Source organism: Sylvia atricapilla, chromosome 1 (genome assembly GCF_009819655.1).
Source record: "Sylvia atricapilla isolate bSylAtr1 chromosome 1, bSylAtr1.pri, whole genome shotgun sequence".
Lineage (NCBI taxonomy): Eukaryota > Metazoa > Chordata > Aves > Passeriformes > Sylviidae > Sylvia > Sylvia atricapilla.
Genome location: NC_089140.1, coordinates 76,700,740 through 76,722,179, shown reverse-complemented (window position 1 = coordinate 76,722,179; position 21,440 = coordinate 76,700,740). Strand labels below are relative to the sequence as shown.

Sequence of the window (21,440 nt, the reverse complement as noted above, 5' to 3'; positions counted from 1 at the left end):
TCCTGCTTCCCAACTCTTCTATTAATATAAATAGGTTTTTTTTTGTTCAGACAGAAATCCAAATCTTGAAAAATTTTGTTTGTGTGCAAGAGGAGCAAACAACAAAATAAATATCCAATATCACAACAATTTTGATGGTAGGAGGAAAACAAGAAAGATTGCATCAAAACAGTTCATCTGTAAATGCCAATGAGGTATATTTTGTCTTTCCTAAGAAGGATACATTCCTGACTTTACTTAACAGTAGAGAAAAAAAAAATCTACATTCTGAAGAACAGATACTTATCACTTTCATTAGAGATTAGTAATGAATCTCTCTCTATATATGTCCTCTATGACATGCCGTAATGGGTAGTAGATTGGCTTCAAAACTACATTTTCTTTCATTATTTAATGCCTGATTTTTTCTAAAGTGCAGAAAATTGGAAAAAAGTGGAAAATGACTGTAGTTTAAGTATGTTTATTTTTATAAAAGCGTCAAATGTTTGCACTTAAAAAAAATATAATACTAAGAATTTATCCATACAAATATCCTGTGGTCTGAACTACAAAGTCATTTTGGCTTATATATAGGAAAAGAGTTTTTTCCTCTTCAGGCCCAGGTTTAGATAAAAATTACATGAAAATAAACCAAAGGAGATAATGTATCCTTTTCTGAAGATGAGGCCTATTGAGCGAACCAATGATCCTCCTCTAGCTTCCAACATCGTCTGCAGACATCACATAGCTAAAACACTAGTTAGGTAATACATAGTGCAAATCTCCAAAGTTTTAATTCACACCAGCTCATGAATGGCAGGGTAAGACGGTTCTCAAAAACATTAAATGGTTATTATTTTATTAATTGCTGATTTTATTAATTGCCGGCTCAGGCTCAGCTGCCTCTTTAAGGTCAGGGCAGGAGCAGTGAGCTCTCAGGAAAGCTGCAGAGTACTCAGTGGTACAGGAGATCAAAGGGAGAAGCTTTCTGAAGACTTCAGATATTTCAGGGAGAAATTATTTATTTATTAAATTTCATAAACTGCACGTGGATTGTTGTATTGAACCTTTACTCCAAAGAGGGAAATCCCACTCTTCAGCCCAAGATATCACATCCTTATCTAATCTAACTCTTCTTCTCGGGCTCTCTTACATCCCTCTGTCTTTCAAAGAGTTCCATCGTGCCTCTTCACATTCCCTCTTGGAGCTCACCTCTTTTATACATCCTAGCCTGTAACACTCTTGTTCCCATGCCCCACATGCACTGCAGTTCCTACAACTCCACCTCCAGCAGAATTCATCCTGAATGTGCTGATAAACTACCATGGCAAGGACATATGAAAATTTAAACATAAGGTTTCAGCATTTAAATTTTTCACTGAAGGATATGGAGAATTTTGGAAGTATGACTGGGTGCAAAACTCTGCAGTGAATAGAGTTATAGAAACATATGTATATTTTCTAATATAAATAAGTCCAAAACTAGAATGGTTTGTTTTAAAATTAGGGTGCTTAGGGTACAATGTGGAACTTTCATTAAAGTAAGTAATCCAAAGTTAAGGAGCTCTCTGTCTCGAGACCATCCGTGTTTCAGCCTTTCCTAAACAAATCCAAAGGCTCCATGGGCAGGCAAAAATCCATCTTCAGATTAAAAACACAACCTGCTCCTACCCACCAAAACATCCATATTTAGTTCTGTGAAGACAGGTGTACACATATTTATATATACAGCACACATACAATCTCAGTGAAATTGAGAAAGACAGCTTTGAAATACAAATATTTTAGAATACTTCACTTACTTTTTTGCATTTTCTTTGGAATGGAGAATTAAGACATTTTCCACAATTCTACATAAATTTCTAATATAAAGAAGAAAGCTTCCAGCAGTTGTCTTAAAGCACACGATATGACTGTGATTACAGCTTTGCAGAAAGACACCAAGGACACATTCAGTAAAGCATGAGTTTGCCTGCCATTTATTTCCTCGCTGGAAGTGGTGCTTTCAGTACCATGCTGTTATTGAAATTAGCATGTGAGGGGAATAGTTGCTTGCAAAATTCTGAAAATGCTCAAGGACAAGTGAAGCCTTGTAAAAGCATAATTTAATTAACGCTAAAATTCCAGAAAGCGGTTTCATGGCCCACAGTTGGGATTAGTACACCCAGTTACTGATTAATTCCATATATGTCTTACAGAAGTAATGTTGCTTTACTTCTGAAATGTAGTTTTACTTCTTACACTACATGGACCTTGTGCTTTGTTTTCTGTTTTGTAATTTTTTTTCCTTCTCGTGTAAATAATTATTTTTCAAGTTACATTTGATCATAAAACTTGTTCCAGGGAAAACTGAAGGTCTGTGGAATAGAAACAAAATACTACCTGATATTAAATCAGTAAATTTTTTTCTAGTGAATATTAATTTTCCCCACTTACTCCTGACCAGCAGTGAGAACAGTTTACTGTATATGAATGCATCTAACAGAAATTTTTTCAGCTGGCCATCAATTTCAGTTCCAGCACGTATTTAGTAAGCAAAACATTTTTTTTTTTTTTTTCAGACTAGTCTGGTGTCCTGTGGTGACTATGATGACTCTGTATCCCCAATTGTCTGTTCTGTGTGTGCTGTAGATTGTGTTCTGTACCTTTAAGAGTGGTTCTGAGGGTGAAGCAGGGAAAAAAAGAAGTCCACAGTTTGTTTTGAAAAACAGTGTTCACTCCTCTGCATTCATCTTTCTCTCTTCCTCAGGACGGTGTGTTCATCAGATACATGGACAGTGGCCAGGGAGAGGGTTTTTTTTCCCGTTTTAGTTAGTTTAGCTAGCTGAGGCAAAGAAGCTTCCTGGATGGCTTTTTTTTACCTTTCTCTTGGGATTGTTTAAATCTGCTCTGGACTGAAAACCCAGAGAAGGACCAGGATCTGGCACCCATGGCCCACTGGGGCCTGGACCTCAGCATTTTACAGCACCGAAGGGACTGGGACTGATAAGAGACTGAGAGAGCTGAGCTAACTCCTGGCAAGGACTTCCTCAGTCTTGTCATCTCTCTTGTCATCAAACCCCTCAGCAAGAGGGTTTGTTGTGGTTTTTTTGGGGTGTTTTGTTTTTTTTTTTTTTTCCATTCCTTATGTTTGTGGGTATTTTGTTTGTTAAATAAATAGTTTTTTCCACTTTTCTCTGAGGAAGTACTTTTTCCTGGACTAGCTGGAGGGAGGGGCCATTTGGGTTTGTTCTCCAGAGGAACCCCATTTAGAGGTTTCCTCCCAAATTTGCCCTAAACCAGAACATCTGGTCATGAAAAATACCAATTCTGGACAATCTTCTCCAATAATAATAAAAACATTTTAAATTTAAGTGTTATTCTTTATGGTATAGGAACAATTTTTCTCATAGCTCTGCTCCCCTGACTCATGCAAAAGGAGGAGAAAGGTGATATTTCAAAACCTTAGCTGGTGATGTATCTGCACTACATTATCAGAAATACTCCCTATTAACCAGGTATTTAAAGTAACTTTTTCTGACACTCTCATATAGCAGTTCTCCAAGGAGCCTCCACATGGAAGATCTACCTCTCTGTGCAAAATATGCGTTGGCTCAGCAGCTCCAGACAAAAATCAAGTGGGCCCTATAATGTCCAGCATAAATGATAGCACACCAGGGAATCTTGGGATATTTTCTGATGCCTGAATAATGACAATACACTTAAAAATCATGCTAAGATAGAAAAAGGTTTCTATCTGTTCAGTTCTGGATATGATTTCATTTTAGTTTGTGATGATTTTAGTTATTCCCCTCAAATATCCCCAACTTGATAATGAAGTTTCAGTAGTTAACATACAAGTAACTCTGGCTTATGGACAATTGGCTTAGATGAAACAAACAAAAAACCAAACCAAAAAATAATTCACAAAGAAAGCCACCCAAAAAAGAAAAAAAAAACAAAAAACAAAAAAACAAAACAAAACAAAAAAACCCAAACAATAATGAAAATAGAATAAAAAGCAGAAAAACCCCAGCAGAACTCCACACCTAAAAAAAATCCCCACAAACACACACATAAAAATGAAAACATGAGAGGAAATGAATTAAAGAATAATAAAGAAATGAACAAGATGATGCAGAACAGTACTGATTAAATGAGACAGAGTAGACAAAACTCTGTATGAAAGGGTTTAGTCCTAGCTGGTTCCATAGCAGGCTATCATTATGGAATGAATGATCTTTTGATGTTTCTTCCTGACCTAAAATTCCGTGGCTTTCTAATTTTTAGAAAGCATTTTAGCTATTTCATGTATAAATCATCTCCTTTCAATGTGCTACACTTCCTTGATTAGGGAAAGGTAAAAGTTCAATTCTATGAATAAATTATACTCTAACTTTTAAAGGTAGCATTTATAAAGGGTAGAAAAAGGGTCTATCTTTTTCATGGAATCATTATTTCATTACACATCAGCAACAGTAAATTTATCTTGCAGACAGGCTTGCTGAAATACTACCACAACACATTTTCTTGAATCAAATAAAATCTGCAAAAAAACCCCCAAGCATAGAAACAAGGCAGGTTGTTTCTAGTCCAAATTTCTAAAGAGATGTAAGGCTTGAAAAATAACAGATGAAATCATTTTCTTACACTTCTAATAACAGCTATTTATATTTATGTTTAGGGTTATTCCCATATGAATAAGTGCTTAAATTCAAAAATAATGTGTGATCATAACACCAATACTAGTGTTAGAGAACTTATCACATGTTGATTATTTATCTTTCTTAATCTTAATATATATGTATACACATAACAGGGCTATATTCTGCTGTACTCTGCAAACACACAATACAAGGTCATCAGAAGAAATTAATCACTTCTGGAAAAGACAACAAAAGTTTTTTTTTTTACTGAGGTGACAATTATGGAAGAACTTCTAAATAAAACAGAATATTTTGAATTCATAGAATTACATACTTACTTTTTGTATGTGTAATTTTATCTCCTGCCTATCATTTCAACAAAGTGGTGAGACTTCCCTAAATGCTTGGTGACCCTCCCATTTAGAGGAGTTTCCTATTTTCTGATTTTTAAACAAATCATAACAAAAGCTTCTTTCTCCTTTATAGCTACAAAGTGCAACAGAAATGAAAAAAAAAATCTAAAGCTCTTGGATATTTGTACACTGTTGGATACTCTAAACCTGCCATTTTATATTTTTTAACTTTTTGTAAAAGGGTAATGTTAAAACTGTGAAAGATAATGTCAGTCAGTAGGACTACTCAACTAATAGATACTATTGAAAAGGTAACAGTAGTGACTCTTTCATTAAAAATCCTTTCCATTGTTCTGGCAATCCAAAGATCTTAGAGAGGTGACAGTGTAATTTAAATTAGGATCATTCATTATGGTTCATAATTGCAGTGGATAACTTAATGGTAAATAAATGGTGAAGCTAAAACTGATTAGAAGTCTTACTCTCCTTTCACAGTCCTCATGCTTCTGGTTCTGGCTGTTATTCCCCTCTTGTCAAATTCTTTTGCACGTAATTGTTCCTTGTTCTTTCTACCTGTCTTGTGTAATGACTCACTATTGATCAATGTGGTGTTGTTCTGGCTGCCCTGAGCTATGAGAGAATGCACTTCTGCACTGCTCCTCTTGGCAGTCTGAGGCCTCGGAGCGTGCTTAGGGACTTAGCAGTACCCTTTAGCAGTGTTCTCTGCTGTTCCACCTCCTGACTCCAGTTGCTGCCTCTCTCCCCTGATACCCTGTACTCAGAATACCATATAAATCCTCAAGGCAGAGGGAAAAGAGAAAAAAAAAAAAAAAAAAAAAAAAAAAAAAGGCAGATTGACTTATTTCAACCTGATGACCATTTATGAAAACAAAATGGGAAATAGTAAGTATGCAAAATTTAAAGACAATGAATGCACAAAATGAAGTAGCTTTACAAAAGATAATATTCAGATCCCACATAAAAATGAAATGTCAGAATGTGACCCATAAAAATATTCTTGACACCTTTGACAGAAGGAGAAACAAAAAGGAACAGTGACATTTATGCAGAATGTGAATCTGGCCCTCTTGTTGCACGTTTCCATCTAGTTTAAGCAGGAAAAGAAAACCTCTCCTCCTAAAATACTCATTTAATTTTCCAGTCATATAGTTCAATTCAGAGTTGAACTGAGGCTTATTTCTCCTCCCTGATGTAGAGGTTCATAAATATGTACGAACAAATGTCTTTAGTTCTCAATTCCCCTCCCTGTCAGGAAACCAAGTTCACTATAAAAGGCAAGACATTTGCAACTCTCCTAATCAACAAACATGGTGGTTAATTAATTAATCAAGTTCCATGTGTTGTATGTCTCAAATGCACAATTAATCCAGCCAGATAGCTTCTCATTGTGTCTTCTGCTGGGCATCCCACCTCTGCAGAATGGGTGAGAATTGTTTCTTTACACTCTTTGAAACTCTCAGTGTATGAATAACACAGATTTTATTATCCATTACCTCATCCAGATCCTGCTACTGCCACATAACAAAGACCTATCAAACAAAAGTCAATTCCAAATTTAGCTTCTGACTGTCAGCTGGATGTTAACAAAAACCATAAAGCATTGCTTCAATGCTTATAAAATTTTCTGGAGTTAGTCATAGTTCTGTGAAATTCTCAGAAAGTAGAAAAATACTGTTTATGATGAAGCCCAAAACTTTAATGTTTTAATTTCATTTTTCAGAACTCTAATATCTCAGATTTTCAATTCTTTTAACTTGAAAAGGAACAAGGAAAGAAAGGTTTCTGCAAAAGGGACAACTTAAAACACTGACTTAAAGCAGAAGACTTTCAAAAAAGTGATGGAATATCTTAACCAACCAAATTCACTGTGATTTCATGCCTGAAATCTGGTTGATCTGAAATTACTCTCTATAGACACTGCATAGTGGTCACTTGGGTGTTTCTACACTTGCACTTTACCTTGCTCCTGTAAGCTCTGTTCTGTATTTCCCACACACTTCTGCTCCACACCTGATATTATTCAATGACTAACAAGAGAAAGCAAATTCAATGTCGCCTTATAACCACATATGCTTCCTTAAAATTTCTTACTATACAAAGCTAAGTCTCCTCTCTGGGAGAGCTTCACACACTAAATTCAGAACCAGTTTCTGCCAAAAGTCTTCAGAGAGTACATGAAACAAACACCAACTAGGACCCAGTTTTCATCATACAATTACATTGTATATAATTCCCTACAAATGTGTCAAAATTGTCAGATACAATTTAGAGAAAAAATCCAATGATTTGCCATTACATCAGCTGAGAAGCCAGTCTGTGAAATTCAGATTATTGTCACAGTAGTGTGGTTTGCTCGAGTTTTCTCAGAAACACAGTGTAACCACATAAACTTCCATAATATGTTAATGTTACATTAGATGCTATTAATTATCATAGGAGATGCAACACTTACTCTCTAGAAAGCTGCAGATCTCCAACACTTTAGTGCTTGTGTTTTCTTAACAAGGTTATAGAGATACAGATTTCTCTCTGCACAAAATCTGCACAAAGTAGAACAAAACAAGGAAATGGGAGGTGCAGAGCTCCCTTTTATACTGCATGACTACGTGTTAATTATAGGCTTCAATGGAGTGATGAACACTTCAGGGAAAACTCTGCTTGTTAAAGTCCCTTGTTTTGTGTTCTTCGTTTATGCCTTCAGACATATTTGAATAGACACTGGTAGCAAGTCTGCATCTGTCTGATATAAAATGCATTTGTCTGTTGTGGTGCCAAAATCCAGGAAAACTGACAGCCACTCCATATGTACACATTTTTTTAAATTAACATATGCTGGAATGGGGAGAAGGGGTTTCTTGGTGAACTAATATTAAAATTAAGATTCAGAAGAATGCTTTGAGGGTGAATTAATTGATATCTCCCAAGAACCTTTGGAAGCAAGACTGTACACAATACAAACCAAAATAGTTCACATTTTTCCTATCTTGTTCCTCAATAGCAGTACATGTAGCTGTAATATATTAATGTAATATATAGTCTTTGAAACATACATTATCTTCCTAGTTAGTATTTTTCAGAATAAAAAAAAAAATTGAAGAAAGGTGCATTAAATAGCTTTCATTCAGCTTCTAGTGCCCACATACATAATGCTTATATATTTATATAATCTTTCATAAAGTGCAGGTGGAGCTGAGGTAATGTGAGGATTGAATCCTCTTAGGCTCCAAAGGATCCACAAGAAGTTAGAGCAAGGTGATCTTTTAGAGTTACAGGTGATAAAACATAAAGAAAAATAAGAAGAAGGAAGAGCAGCTACAGATAACCAGAAAGTGGAAACTGCAATGTGCAAAATTTCAGTAGGTAAATGGAATCCAGATGAATAATGAAGACTGAGGAGAAAGCATTTCTGCAGATTATGAACAGATTTTTAAAGTTTGCTTCCACTTCCTTAATAGTACCGATGATGGGGGAGTATGCAGGTGTTAGAAAATACAGTAACTGGCAACAATTCAACAGAGGGGAATGCCATGAGAAATTAGGAACATTTCAAAAGAAGTTTATTCAAGGTGAATCAGAAGGCTGACAAACTGGAACACCCTCCCACAGAGAGAAGATTCCTTTTCTGCACTTGGTATTCAAGAGACTGAAACATCACAGATTTTTTTTTTTCTTTAATGAGAGTATTGTCTTATTATAGTTTTAAATTCTCTGGTGGTTGTTGAAGGTTTGGTTTTTTGCCTTTTTTTTTTTTTTTTTTTTTTTTTAGAGGGTGGAAGTAGGGGATGAGAAGGATACTTATTATTTATATCAGAAATAGATCTCTCAATTTTCAAAAAGCTTTAAAGCTATCTTACTACCCAGTAAGGACCAGGAGAGAAACTTCCACATTCTCTCTCAGGGATGCCTGTATGGCTTGACACTTTTATCACATTTTCACCTAGGGCTTTTTAAATCATGGTTTGCTACAAAGGGCTGATGAGGGGAAAAAAATTCTACTTAACAGCATGTCTTTTTTGTGAAACAATCAGAAACATTACTCTAACCATCTGATTTCCCCTCAAGTACATTTGTGTATGCTTCCTAATTAGGTCATATGCATTCCTTCTGCACCTGGAATGGGGAAATCCTGGATGTTCAGAACAACTAAGGAATGAGATGCTGGAAAGCAGTGCTGCAGAAAGGGATCTGGGTCCTAATCGATGGCAAGTTGAAAATGAGTCAGCAGTGCCCTGGCAGCCAGGAGGGACAACCCTGTCCTGAGGGACATCAGGCCCAGCATGGCCAGCCAGGCAAAGGGGGGGATTGTCCTGCTCTGCTCTGGGCTGGGGCAGCCTCACCTCCAGTGCTGGGGACAGGTTTGGGTGCTACAATGTAAGAAAAACACTAAACTATTAGAGAGTGTCCAAAGGAGGGCAACAAATATGGTGAAGGGCCTTGAGGGGAAGCCACTTGGTCTGTTCAGCCTGGCAAAGAGGAGACTGAGTAGAGATCTCATTGCAGTTGCAACTTCCTTGAGGGGAAGAGGAGTGGGAGGCAGTGATTCTCTTTTCTGTGGTGACCAGTGACAGGAGCTGAGGGAATGGCCTGAAATTGTGTCAGGGAAGTGTAGGCTAGATAATAGAAAAGGCTGTTTCACCCAGAGGGTGGCTGTGCACTGGAACAGGCTCCCCAGAGAAGGGATCACAGCATCAAACCTGACAAAGATCAAGAAGAGACTGCTCTCAGGCACATGGTGTGACTCAGGATAAAGTTCCCGTGCAGGGCCAGGAGTTGGATTAGATGATCTTAGTGGGTCCCTTCCAATCACCATATTCTGTGATTTCATTAACCACTGTAATAATCATCAATATCCCTACTGAAGTTAGAGAAGTATAGTTGAGGGATGCAGAGGTGTCACTAATAAAAACTATCATTTTCTGCAGTTAATTCACCAAGAGAAAAGTAATATATAGTAGATGAAAGACAGTAATACATAGTAGATGAAAGATGGTATAGTCCAAGGTAAAAGTTAATAGTTCTATAAGTAAGAAAGTGGCCACAACTAAGAGCAAGTAGAGAATTTTCACCTAAGAGTGCTTTTATTTTGAACATGCATATAGAAAGTGAACTCTGGGTGTCACTTGTTTAGGATTCCTACACAGAAGCTTCTCAGTGGGATCTGATTTTCTGATAGGTATCTATACCCTGAGGTCAAAACTGGAAAGAAACAAATTTAATAAGACAACAATATGATTTAATTCCTAAACAGTCAACTAAACTGGAACCACTGAGTATCAGCAGACACTTGTGAGACAGAAGAGCATTTTAGTTTGGGTTGGATTCTTTTTCCTTACAAACTGTAGTCAATATTTAAAGAAATACTACCATATACTGCACATATTTCAGTTTTACCTGGAACTTACATTCAAATTTTACATGATCCTTATTATTAATGATTTAAATAGACTTTGAATGAGTCACTGTAAATTGTCAGTTTTCTTCAAGTATGAAAACTATTCCTTGTTCTTGGAAAGAATCATATCACTATTGTTGTAGCAGCCCTCTTGTTAGAGGGTAGTAATGAGCCAAGACACAGACTTCTTGTTTATCACAGCATGAAAAGGACCCTGATCTATTCTCCTTTAAAGCTTAGATATCCTGCCTCCAATTATTCATCGACTCTGGCAAGCTCCTACTGTAGGTTTCCCTTGCTGGTTATTTCCTGCTAAACTATGACTGCATATATCAGTTTGCAGACTCTGACTGCAGGCTTTTACCTAGCCAGACTATGGCTGCAGGTTCCAACAACAGGCTCTAACTGCAGACCCAGACTGACCTCACAGCAGTGATTCTCTCTCCCCAGGTTCCTTCCTCTTCATGAGCCTCTTGTTCCCTCTTCCTTCTCCTTCATGATCCTCCCCTCAGCAGCTAACCCACTCCCTTTTATCACCCTTATCTTTATGGAATATAGCTGTTATTTATCACGGGAAAGATCACCTGTATTCTCTTCTACACAGTGTGTTTTCATGCAATATAGATAGAAAATTGAAGAACTATTTCTTCCATGTATAATGTAAAGTCTTGCTAGTGCTCTCTTAGACACATAGAGGAAAGGTTTCCTAAGAAGGGAGTATGGACTAGGAATTCTGGATTCATCACTAATATTCTCTGACACAGTCAAGCCCGGAATAACACTTAGTGTCACAACAAACCCTTGTGATGTAGGTGTGTGGCAGGCAAAAATGATTTTTGTTAACATTCATCTGAGCTATCTGTATTTGTGGACATACAGCTCTGATTTATTGAACACACAGACTTTCTGTCAATGTGCCATAGATTTTACCTGCTGAATTACCTCAATTCATTATTGAGAGACTAATTAGGAGAACTGATATGGCATTAAATGTCAAATAATGACATACTAAGTAGTTTCACCAATTTCATACATGAACAACTGTATTCTTTATTTTTAGGCTGCAAACCTTTCTCTTTTTTTAGTTGGTAAATTTTTTGGGGGGTTGTGGTTTTACAGTTTTGGCAGCTTTTTTATATGACTCCTACTGCTTGTAGGAAGGAAGGGAAAGAAAGTGAAAAACCATTCCTGGCTCATATTAATTAAAACTCTCTAGGCCATTACCAACTCACTTCTTTTTTTTCAGTCAGAAGAGTCCTTCCCTATTCAGGTGTTTGTTATACTACTTCCAAAGCCATCCTTTCCCACAAAAAAATCCTGTACCCAGAAAGACAACAGTTATAAAATAATATAAAAACTCCAGAAATTAAGTTGCTAATTAAAAATATGGAGTTTATCAAATAATGTGGCAAATTATCCAATTAGTCACTTCTCCTACAGAGACTGTTTTATATTTTACATCAGCCTTGTAGCTCTTCTCTGAAATATTTCTTTTTCTGGGGAAAGAGATAAGAACATGAGAACCATGTTTTGCATTTGAGATACAGATGCACTGTGGTTTTATAGTGTCATTAGTGTTGGATTTTTTTCCCCTTCCCAGTGATTTCTAATATTCAGTTTGTTCATTGGATTGTTTCCAAGCTGATGGAGTTTTATCTTTGAGATCATAGAACCTCTCAGCCCTTTTAATGAGTGGTAACTGTCAACATAGGTAAAACTACTCAACTCAGTTGCTGCTCATGTGCCTCATTCTATCTTTATCTGTATTGAATTTCAGTCATTCTTGGAAGATCTTTCTGCTGGACTTCATAATAGTTGGTCTTTCCCTTTTTCTCCTCAGCATGATATAATTAATAAAACTTGTCACCTAGCTATTCACTCTGCTTCCCACAAATAGTTTAAAATACTAAGTGGCATTGCTTTTCCCCACCTGCAAGTTTTGGGAATTTTTTTGAGATTGTTTTTCTTTGTCTATTGTGTTGCTATAACTCCACACTTTGGTCCTTAGACACCAAAGTAGTTTTATATATCTATCTTTATATACCAAAGTTATTTTGTTAGATATTTCTTCCTGGGTTACTGCAGCAGGTCTGTGTGGTAACTACTGTTCATTTGTTGATTGGCTTCATATCGCTCCCACAGAGCCTCAGTTTGAGACTTCACCTTGGATGCATTCCTCATAAAATAACTGTTCAAGGTCTCGCTCAGTAAAGAGATTAAAAAGCATTCTTTTGGCTTTGCAGAAACAGTCTTGTTTTATTCTCTTTAGACATTTTATGTCCCAGAAGTGTCTTTAGTTATAGCAGCCTCTGATAGGCTTCCATATCCTCATGTTTCTAAAGAATTTTTTATTGCCAGTTTTTCCTCAAACTCACTCCAATGGGTTATTTCACTTTACAATTAACATGTAAGATTTCTCAATCCTTTCTATTTCTCTCATTTGGAAACAAAATTTTTTTAAAGGCTCTGTCTTTATTTGCTCTCACTACTGTATAATTCGGTTATTCCAACCTTCTTCAGCCCTTCATATCTTTCTGTTGGGTATTTTGCATTTGCTTCAAGTATTACTTAAATTTAGATTTAGTTCCTCATTTTTAGATCCATGACTAGATAACTTACGAGGCAGCCATTTGTTAGGCTCAGAGCCTTTTGATATCAGGGTTCAAGCTCAATGTGAAATTCAACCAGTGTTCCAGGGAGTAAGTGAATTCTCCCATCATTGCTGTATTTTTCCTATCTTAGAATCTATCTGAACACAGTCAACACATCATCAGTAACTTTGTTATTTCAGTCAGAATGACAGTCTCATAGATTTAATATTACATCTGAAACATCCATACAGATGTTAGATGCTCTTTGATTTGTTGAAAGTTATGTTGCCATGATTTCACCCAAGGTATTCAGAAGGAAAGTATTCATATATTTTAAAAAATCATTCTGAAATAGTGCTTTCATGTGTTTACAGGCTGGAGTTTTCCACTACAAAAAGGAAAAAAAGAAAACCCTAGTGTATTTTACAAATTAAACATTTACAACGACATTTCATCTCAATATTCATCACTGTGATTTTAGTTTTAGAGACTGTGTGTTATATGATTAGAAATGACAGAGAACTCTAAGATTTAAACCTTAGTTCTCCTGCTTTACTTCTTATTGTCTCAAACATTTTTATTGCCATTAAAAAGGTGCATGTCTTCTAGAAAACAAAAAAAATTGGGCATTAGATCTAAATTTTCTATGAGACTTGAAAGATAATATCTAGCCAATGTAACTTCTAAGGCAAAGAAGCAATTGCTGAGAAGGCACCACATTCAAAGTCTACAAATCTGAGTAATTATCTTTACAGATGTACAAAATATGGTATACAAATTGCCCTTGGCTACCTCCATTTGTCTAGGAATATTGCAGCCTCATATTCACCTTCTTCTCAGACATTTTGAGAGTAATTAATAAACTACTAGACCTGAAATTCCTATTCTGTTATAACATCTTCACCTTAGAAAAGTCAGCCAGAAAAGCACGTTCTGAATGGTTTCATTTGTCACATTGGTCTAGATGAAACAAGGCCTCATTTTGATGTTCAATTTGATTCATTTTTTCAAACTTTTGTCGCTTGGCATACAAGAAATAAAATTATTTCAACTATTGTTTGAATCATTCAACAGAAATGTTGCTGTCAATGTTTAAATAAGCCACATCCAGATAACATTTCATTTTACAAATATTTCCTGAATTAGTTGATAAACTATATTTAATAGCAAAATGATGTACCAGAATATTTTAAAAGACAAGGCATGTGGATGTTGAAAGTTAGACAATGAACATGATTGAGCATCTCTCTTAAAATAAGGTCAAGAAGATACTTGAGAAGTAACTGACGTGCTAATTTACACCTGAGTTTATCTGCATACCTTCAGCTTCATTACCTACTGATTTACAATTAGATGGTAAATATCTTTAAAAAATGAAGCTACTAAGCTCATGATTAATATAAAAATATGCAGAATTATCTTTGTTTCCTCATTGCTGCATCTGATGGGTGTGATCTCCTTTTTATGTTTTTGTTTATTTGTGTTTTTTCTGGTTTTGTTTTTGTTTTGGGGTTTTTTTGGTGGTTGTTGTTGTTTTTAAGCAGACACCAATTGTGATGATTTTTGGAGAATTAATTCATGTTTTATAGAAATGCATACTATAAAATAATTTTGAATCCAAGAAATAAAAGTTGATTGGGAAACTGCAGCCTCTGCCTGGAACAGCGGAAGCAGCGCATTTGCAATAGAAAGAAGGGTGTCTCCACCAGGAGATGGGTCCTCTCCAAAGATGGAATTGCCAATGACCCAGTGATCAACACCTGATGGAAATCTTATCTACATCAGCCTGGGTGTGCATGCCAACCCAGAGTCCCGTAATTGCAACCAGACGTCCAGCCCTGCCCAGAAAACTATTCATGGGACTGGCAGACAGAGAGAAAAGAAATATGAATATAGAACAGTGACCAGGTGGACAAAAGGATGAGGCAACCTTCTTTCGGGCCAAAAAAATGTATAAAAACTGGCCTTGCAGAAATGGACTTCATGAACAGGGGAGATATGGTGTGCTAGAGGCCAGATCTAAGGTTCACCCAGCACCAATCCTGGGTTTGGTGCTGACCTTTGCTTGTGGCTTTTTGAATTTCTATTTGGCAATATTTTGCAATAAAATGGCTTATTGATGAAATTGGCTGATCACTTATTACACTAATTATATGGTCATTTCAGATAGTTATGATACAATGACTGTTAGAGGCTAAGAGGCTATGCATTCAGAGTATGCCATAAGTTAAAGAAGCAATTACACAGCAGGCATGTTGTACCACATCCACTTCGTGGTGGATCAGTCCTGGCTGGCTCCTAAACACCAACCCAGCTGCTCACTCAGTCTTCTTTCTTGAGATCACAGTGGGAGAAAACGAGATGAAGCGAAGTTCATAGGTTGGGAAAAAAAGACAGAGAGGTCACTGACTAGTCACTATTACACATTTGACATGAGGAAATTGAATTCAATTTCAATGGTAATTAAAATAGATTTGGATGTTGAGGAAAAAAATTGCAAAAATATAGAAACAAAAAGTTAGAAACAATTTCCCCCCACATCAGACTTTTTTACCCAGGTTCACTTTCAGTCCTGACTGAGAGACTGATCTCTCTCTTCTCCCCTAGGGACACGTGCAGATGGGGAATGGGGGTCTGTAGTCAGCCCATAGCAGCTACTCTTTGCCCATCCTTTCTCCACACACTTCCTGCTCCAGCCTGGAACATTCCCAGCAGGAAAGCACTGCCCCGCCGGGGTCTGTCCCGGCTCAGGGCCATCCCTGCCGGGTCTCTGCTGTTCCCTCGGGGCTGGCAGGGCTGTGTGTGGCTGGGTTCCCCTGGCTCAGCCCTGGCTGCCGGGCAGCGTTTTGCCCTCCCTTGCCCAGGCTGTCCCCGGGGCTCTCGGCCACCCGGGCAGAGCCGGCACCGCCCAGCACCAGCACTTCGGTATGTTAAACCGATTCATGACCAAAATGAGGAAAAGAAAAAAAAAAAAAAAAGTTCATAGTTCTTCAGTCTATAATAACTTCAGGGAAGATTAGATCACCTTGACATAATTATTTTGTACCATTAATTTAAATAACATTCTCCACATACAGAACTGATGTTTTGCAATATAGAACTGACAGACTCTATAAAGCTTCCTTACAAAAACAGTTATTATTTTGACATATTACATTTAATGTAGCTGTTTTGACATAAAAGAGCCAGTTTCTTTTTGGTGCAATTTCATGTTGACTTCAATGATGTTAAACAAGGTAAACACTTTATCCTGTGTCTTTAGACTAGGACTGAACTTCAATATGTTCATTCTCTTCTGTTTCTTTTGTTGGTCTGTCAAGTCAAAATGCTCCTGTGAGTGCTATGCTTCAGGAAACCTCAGATATAGCTGGACACACTGGAAGAAAGTCAGACTGATCAAGCCGATGAAAGCTCTCTCTTCTCTTGAATCTGATTTTCCCCCAAATAACCTTCAAATATTTAGAGATTCCACTTAAAAAAAACTCAAAACCAAAAAAAAATGTCCACAGCACTTTATGACTTGCAGAATTCAAGTAGTGTGCCCTCAACTTTTCAGTGTGAAACTAAATAACATTTGTCAAAGGAAGGAAGGAGGCTTTTGTCTGTGAAAAAAGAACTCAGGACAAAACAAGTATGCATGCATGCATTTTTATTTGGGAAAGCTCTGGGGTTGGAAAGAATATGGAGTTAGCTTTTTTGTAAAAATTACAGAAGAAAAGAAGATAGCTAGTATGATATATATAATATATAATGTTGTGCTATACTGATGTCAGGTTTATTCTTTCTGTTCTTCTTGCTACTACCTTTTCCCTAGGTATAGAAGAAAATTATTTTATATAAATATATTATTTGTGAAACTACCAACCTAAAAGGTAGAAAGTGAGATGCATGTTATTTGAGAAATTGCTTTTGTTGCTGATTCCACTTGTCTACCTTCTTACAAAGGCATGAAAATGGCTAAAAAATCATGTGAAAAGTATTTAGACTATGCTATCTATATTTTCCTTTTAATTTTCTCTACTATAAAATAAAACTCCTTTTTATCAAAATAAATTTTGAAACTATTTTCTTATGCTAAAAAATGCTGAAACATCTGATTTTATTTACCTTATGTAAACTTCTAAAATTGAATAAAAGTGTTTTAATTGTTAAATTAAAAAATCCAAATATGTTTCTTCCTCAGAACTTATTCTAAAATATATATAATGTCCCTGTACTGTCATTAAATCAGAGATGTGAAATTCTCTTGATATGGTCAGGGAAGACTAGATTCACCGTCTCGTATTAGAACTAAGTTATTGCAATGACATGTCACATATTACCTTGAAAAAAAATTTCTGAATGACAGGCCTGTTATGCTGTATTTACATTTTCAAGAATAAAATTAAAATGAAAATAATTACTATCTTGTAAATCCAATATAACACGTGGGATTACTTTCCTAATCTAACTTTCAGCACAAAAAATTCGAGACATCTTAATTGTTGCATTTCTTCTCACCTTTCCTGTACTTACGCTCATTTCCAGCTGTTCTATACTTCTTGATCTCCTACATCAACATAAATCAGAGACTGTTTTTGCATTACAGGAAAAGATGTAAGGACTAAGTAAGGTGCCAGCCTTCAAATTAGAAAAGAAAAAAGCAGTTGAAAACCAATGCAGATCTGAATACCTATTCCTATTTACAGTCATTCCTATTTACTCTTTAGAGAACATCTGAAGTGGATTAAGAGGTATAGGTTTGGTATTTCATAGATTCAAACAGTTCACGGAAAAATTGTCAGTCTTGCGCCAGTCATATTCCTCTGCTATTCAGTCTTAATATAATGGCTCACTCAGCCCCAAATCCACAATGATCTTTGTTTTATCACTGCTTATTTACTTCCCTCTCCAAAATAAAAAGCACAGCAAATGTGCAGTTATGACTTGCTTCCAATGTAACTAATTTTTAGAAATATCCTTTTAAGAAGGAGCAGACTCTCTGGAGACAGAGGTGTGAAGGATCAAAAGGAAGAATATTATGGACTGAAACATGTAGTCTTCTTTGCTTCCTTCCTAAAATTCTTTGTGTGATGTTTTTTCCAAATGTTGAGACATGAGTTGTCTAACCTAGAAACATGCAGAAAATGCAAGAGAAACATAAACTGTATCAGCCACGACAACTGAGAAATCTAAAAGCTTGCAGTACTACCACCCAAATTTTCTAGATTTCTGCAGGAAAATCTTCATCCCTCTGAGCTGGTACAGTAGGTAACTGATTCGTCATCAGGTCATAGTGCATTTGCTAACCCTGCCCCTTTCTGTGCTCATGGCTATTGTTTCATTAGAATAATTTACATCAGAGACACACAAAAGACAAGAAGTCTCATATAACTGAAAGTTCAATGTGTACATTCAAGTTACTTATCTGAGACAAGGATATTTAATCTTCCTTACTCAAATTTTCACAGAATCTGCACTGCAAACACACCCACACAGACACATATACACATATAACTGCACTAGCAGGTGAATAGTCGCTCTGAACTAACAATTCCAGATACCACTGATCATTCAGAAGTTTTCCAGAAACTGTCTACAAATAGTTAATAATTTTGGTAAAAGAAGTCATTGTGGTTTAAAATACTTTAGATATAAAACCTTTTTGGGGGGTTCTTTCATCAGTGAAACATACCCTGAAACACTGAAGACTTATCCCAAGTGCAACAGCAGGGAACCAGCTCAATAATCTGAGAACCACAGACACAGGCTACAAAAGGATCATTTTTCATTTCTACAGTAAGTTCATTTCTCCAGGACCTGTGCCTCACAACATTCCTAGAAAAACCTTGTGAGCATGGCTAATAGGGATTAATTCTATACAGATTTCAATTCTCCAAATGCTATTTTCATAGAGCAAAGGAATAATGACTGAGGAATGGGGGTATGCTTGATATTAAAATACAATGATAATTTCTTGTCCTAACACTGTTTTTATGATGTTGGCAGTGAATTAATCCATCCTCTTGACAGTCATTTCACAGTAAGAATGAGAAAACTTACCCGTTTTCATTGCAGGCCTACCCTATTCTTGTCCTCACTGTACATTTCCATGACAATGACTTTGAGCATTATAACACCATCGTACATAATGACTCTGCTTTCTGTGATGTTACTCCCAAATTGGGTGTGAAATATGTGAAAGGACAGATCTCAAATGGCAAAACTCTTGCCAGTGAAGCAGAGTAGTCTATAGAATTATTAATTGACAGAATTGACAGCATGCTGCCACCCAACAGAAGCCTGGAATAAAAGGGCACTGACTTCCTTTATAACTGAGGGGCTTTGTGTTAAAATTACTTGTCAAATTAAAGGCACTCAAAATGAGACTTTGATGAGGTGTGTACAATTAAATGCAACATTAGCAAAAAAATCAATTTTTCTAAAATGTCTGCTTTTCGTGATGACTTTTGAGTGATCACCACTGAAATTTTGCTAATTACTAATATTATGACAGTCTTAGCCAGGCTTTCCCTTTATTATTATTATTATTATTATTATTATTATTATTATTATTATTATTATTATTATTAAAAGTACATGCCTGAGCTAATATAATTGATCTTTTCTGGAAATCAGGTCATCAGAATCATCAAACCAAATGGAAAATAGAGTACAGTTGCTTTTAAGTTCCGCAAAGCTTTTTAAAAAATAAGCTTAGTAATGTTGTGAAGTACTCACAGTAGAAAATTATAGAACCAGAGGGAATTGTTTGAGGAAAATGGGAGAAAAATTGGTAAGTAGGGAGAAACGTCCTCAAACAAAGCATGCAGTCACATTTTGACCAAAAAGGATTGAAAGAAATTCTATTCATTGATCTCTGTAAATGTGGCATTAATAGAGTGGTCAGAGGATGAAAGGAAATATATAATAGTATCATAAGAACATAAAATTGAAAGGGACTATGCTTTAGCCCACTGAATCCAGGCTTCTGTTCTGGCATGCAATCATGTCCATAAATGCTTTCATAAAGACAAAGATACTGTAATTTGAAACTCCTTCAAACTTTGTTTTCTTTCTTTCTCTTAAGAGCCTCTTTCAGAACTGGACTTATTCTTGTTTTCATTCTGAATTAACTGTTAATTAATTAAATGTTAATTCTAAATTAACTCGTGGCTACCAAAACCTTATTTTTTTCAAGTAAAATTTCAGTGGACTTAAATGTCTTTTATTTTTCATTGTGGTTTCTTCTGAGGTGTACTTATAGAATATTGTATGCCCTCCTCTATTACTGGTGGAAGTAATTAAACAAACATATTTTATTCTCCATTACTATCCTAGCTATAATGTTCAATTCTTCCTGTACAGCTTCACATATAAATTCATTTTTCTTGGCCAAAAGTAATCAGAATAGCAAACAGGTTAACATCATTTTCCACAATGGTTTCAGTGTGCTTTATCCCTGTTTTTTATATATCAGCTTTTGCAGCTTAGTATCATATGCACCTTCTTTAAGGCATGCCATTCGATCTGATAACCAGATCTTTTTCTTCCTCTGTCAATTACAATATATCATTAGTGTACAACAGAAATTCATTACATTGCTCTGAATTCCTGAGTTTTACTCTTTATTTCTATATCCAAATCATATTCATAACATCTAGCTCTTTCCAGACAATGTTTTGATTCTCCTGCATAGCTTTGCGTCAACAATATTTTTGCAAAAATTTTTCTATTCCAAAATAATTTATGAAACTGTTAATCAGTGTAAAGTGATTCAAAGGCATATCTCATCATCCCCTTATCCATTTTAAAAGCTTCTCTTTCAATGCAAACCACTACCTCCATTTAGAAAGGTTTTTTCTCAGTTTAAATTTCCTTCACATATCCCAATATTTTTTGGTATTCTGAAATACTTTGTATTTTACGATGTTTAGCACAAGAGAATATTTTCTCAGCCTCTGTGTTAACAGTCTCTTAAATACAGTTGTTACACTTCCTATTTTTAGTTCAGATGATACTGTTCAAATTTGGAAGCCCTCACTACCAGACATCTGTGATTTCAGAAGCTACTGATTTCCTTACATATCTTTCTAGAATATAATTGCCAGAATTCCCAATTTCAAGGGAAACTAAAATGAAATAATTATTTTTCCATACCTTCTTCCCCATCAATCATCTTCCTTTACCCCTCATACTCTATGCATTTCTGTGATTTCATTAAGGAAATTTGGACTCATGTAGATTATCCAATAAAAAAATTTTATCATAATGCACCAAGTCAGTTTTCAGGGAAAGCAAAACTTGCTCTGTCATATATCATCAGTTAAAGCTATAAAGAGAGTTTTGTGCTATTTAATGCAAAGTTAAACCCCAAGCTCTACAGACAACATTACACATGATGAATCAGCTGGCCAGGCTTCAGTTCAATTACATTAGTCTGAACTTTATGTCTGAAGCTCACTCCATATATCAGAACATAAATGCAGGGCCTGTTCTC

The 21,440-nt window shown here is 35.9% G+C and overlaps 1 protein-coding gene across 1 annotated transcript in view; it reads right to left on the bottom strand.

The window, feature by feature from the left end:
* CDH18 (cadherin 18) overlaps window positions 1–21,440 on the bottom strand; it is a 159,245-nt gene that overhangs the window by 136,969 nt on the left and 836 nt on the right. The window lies entirely within an intron of this gene.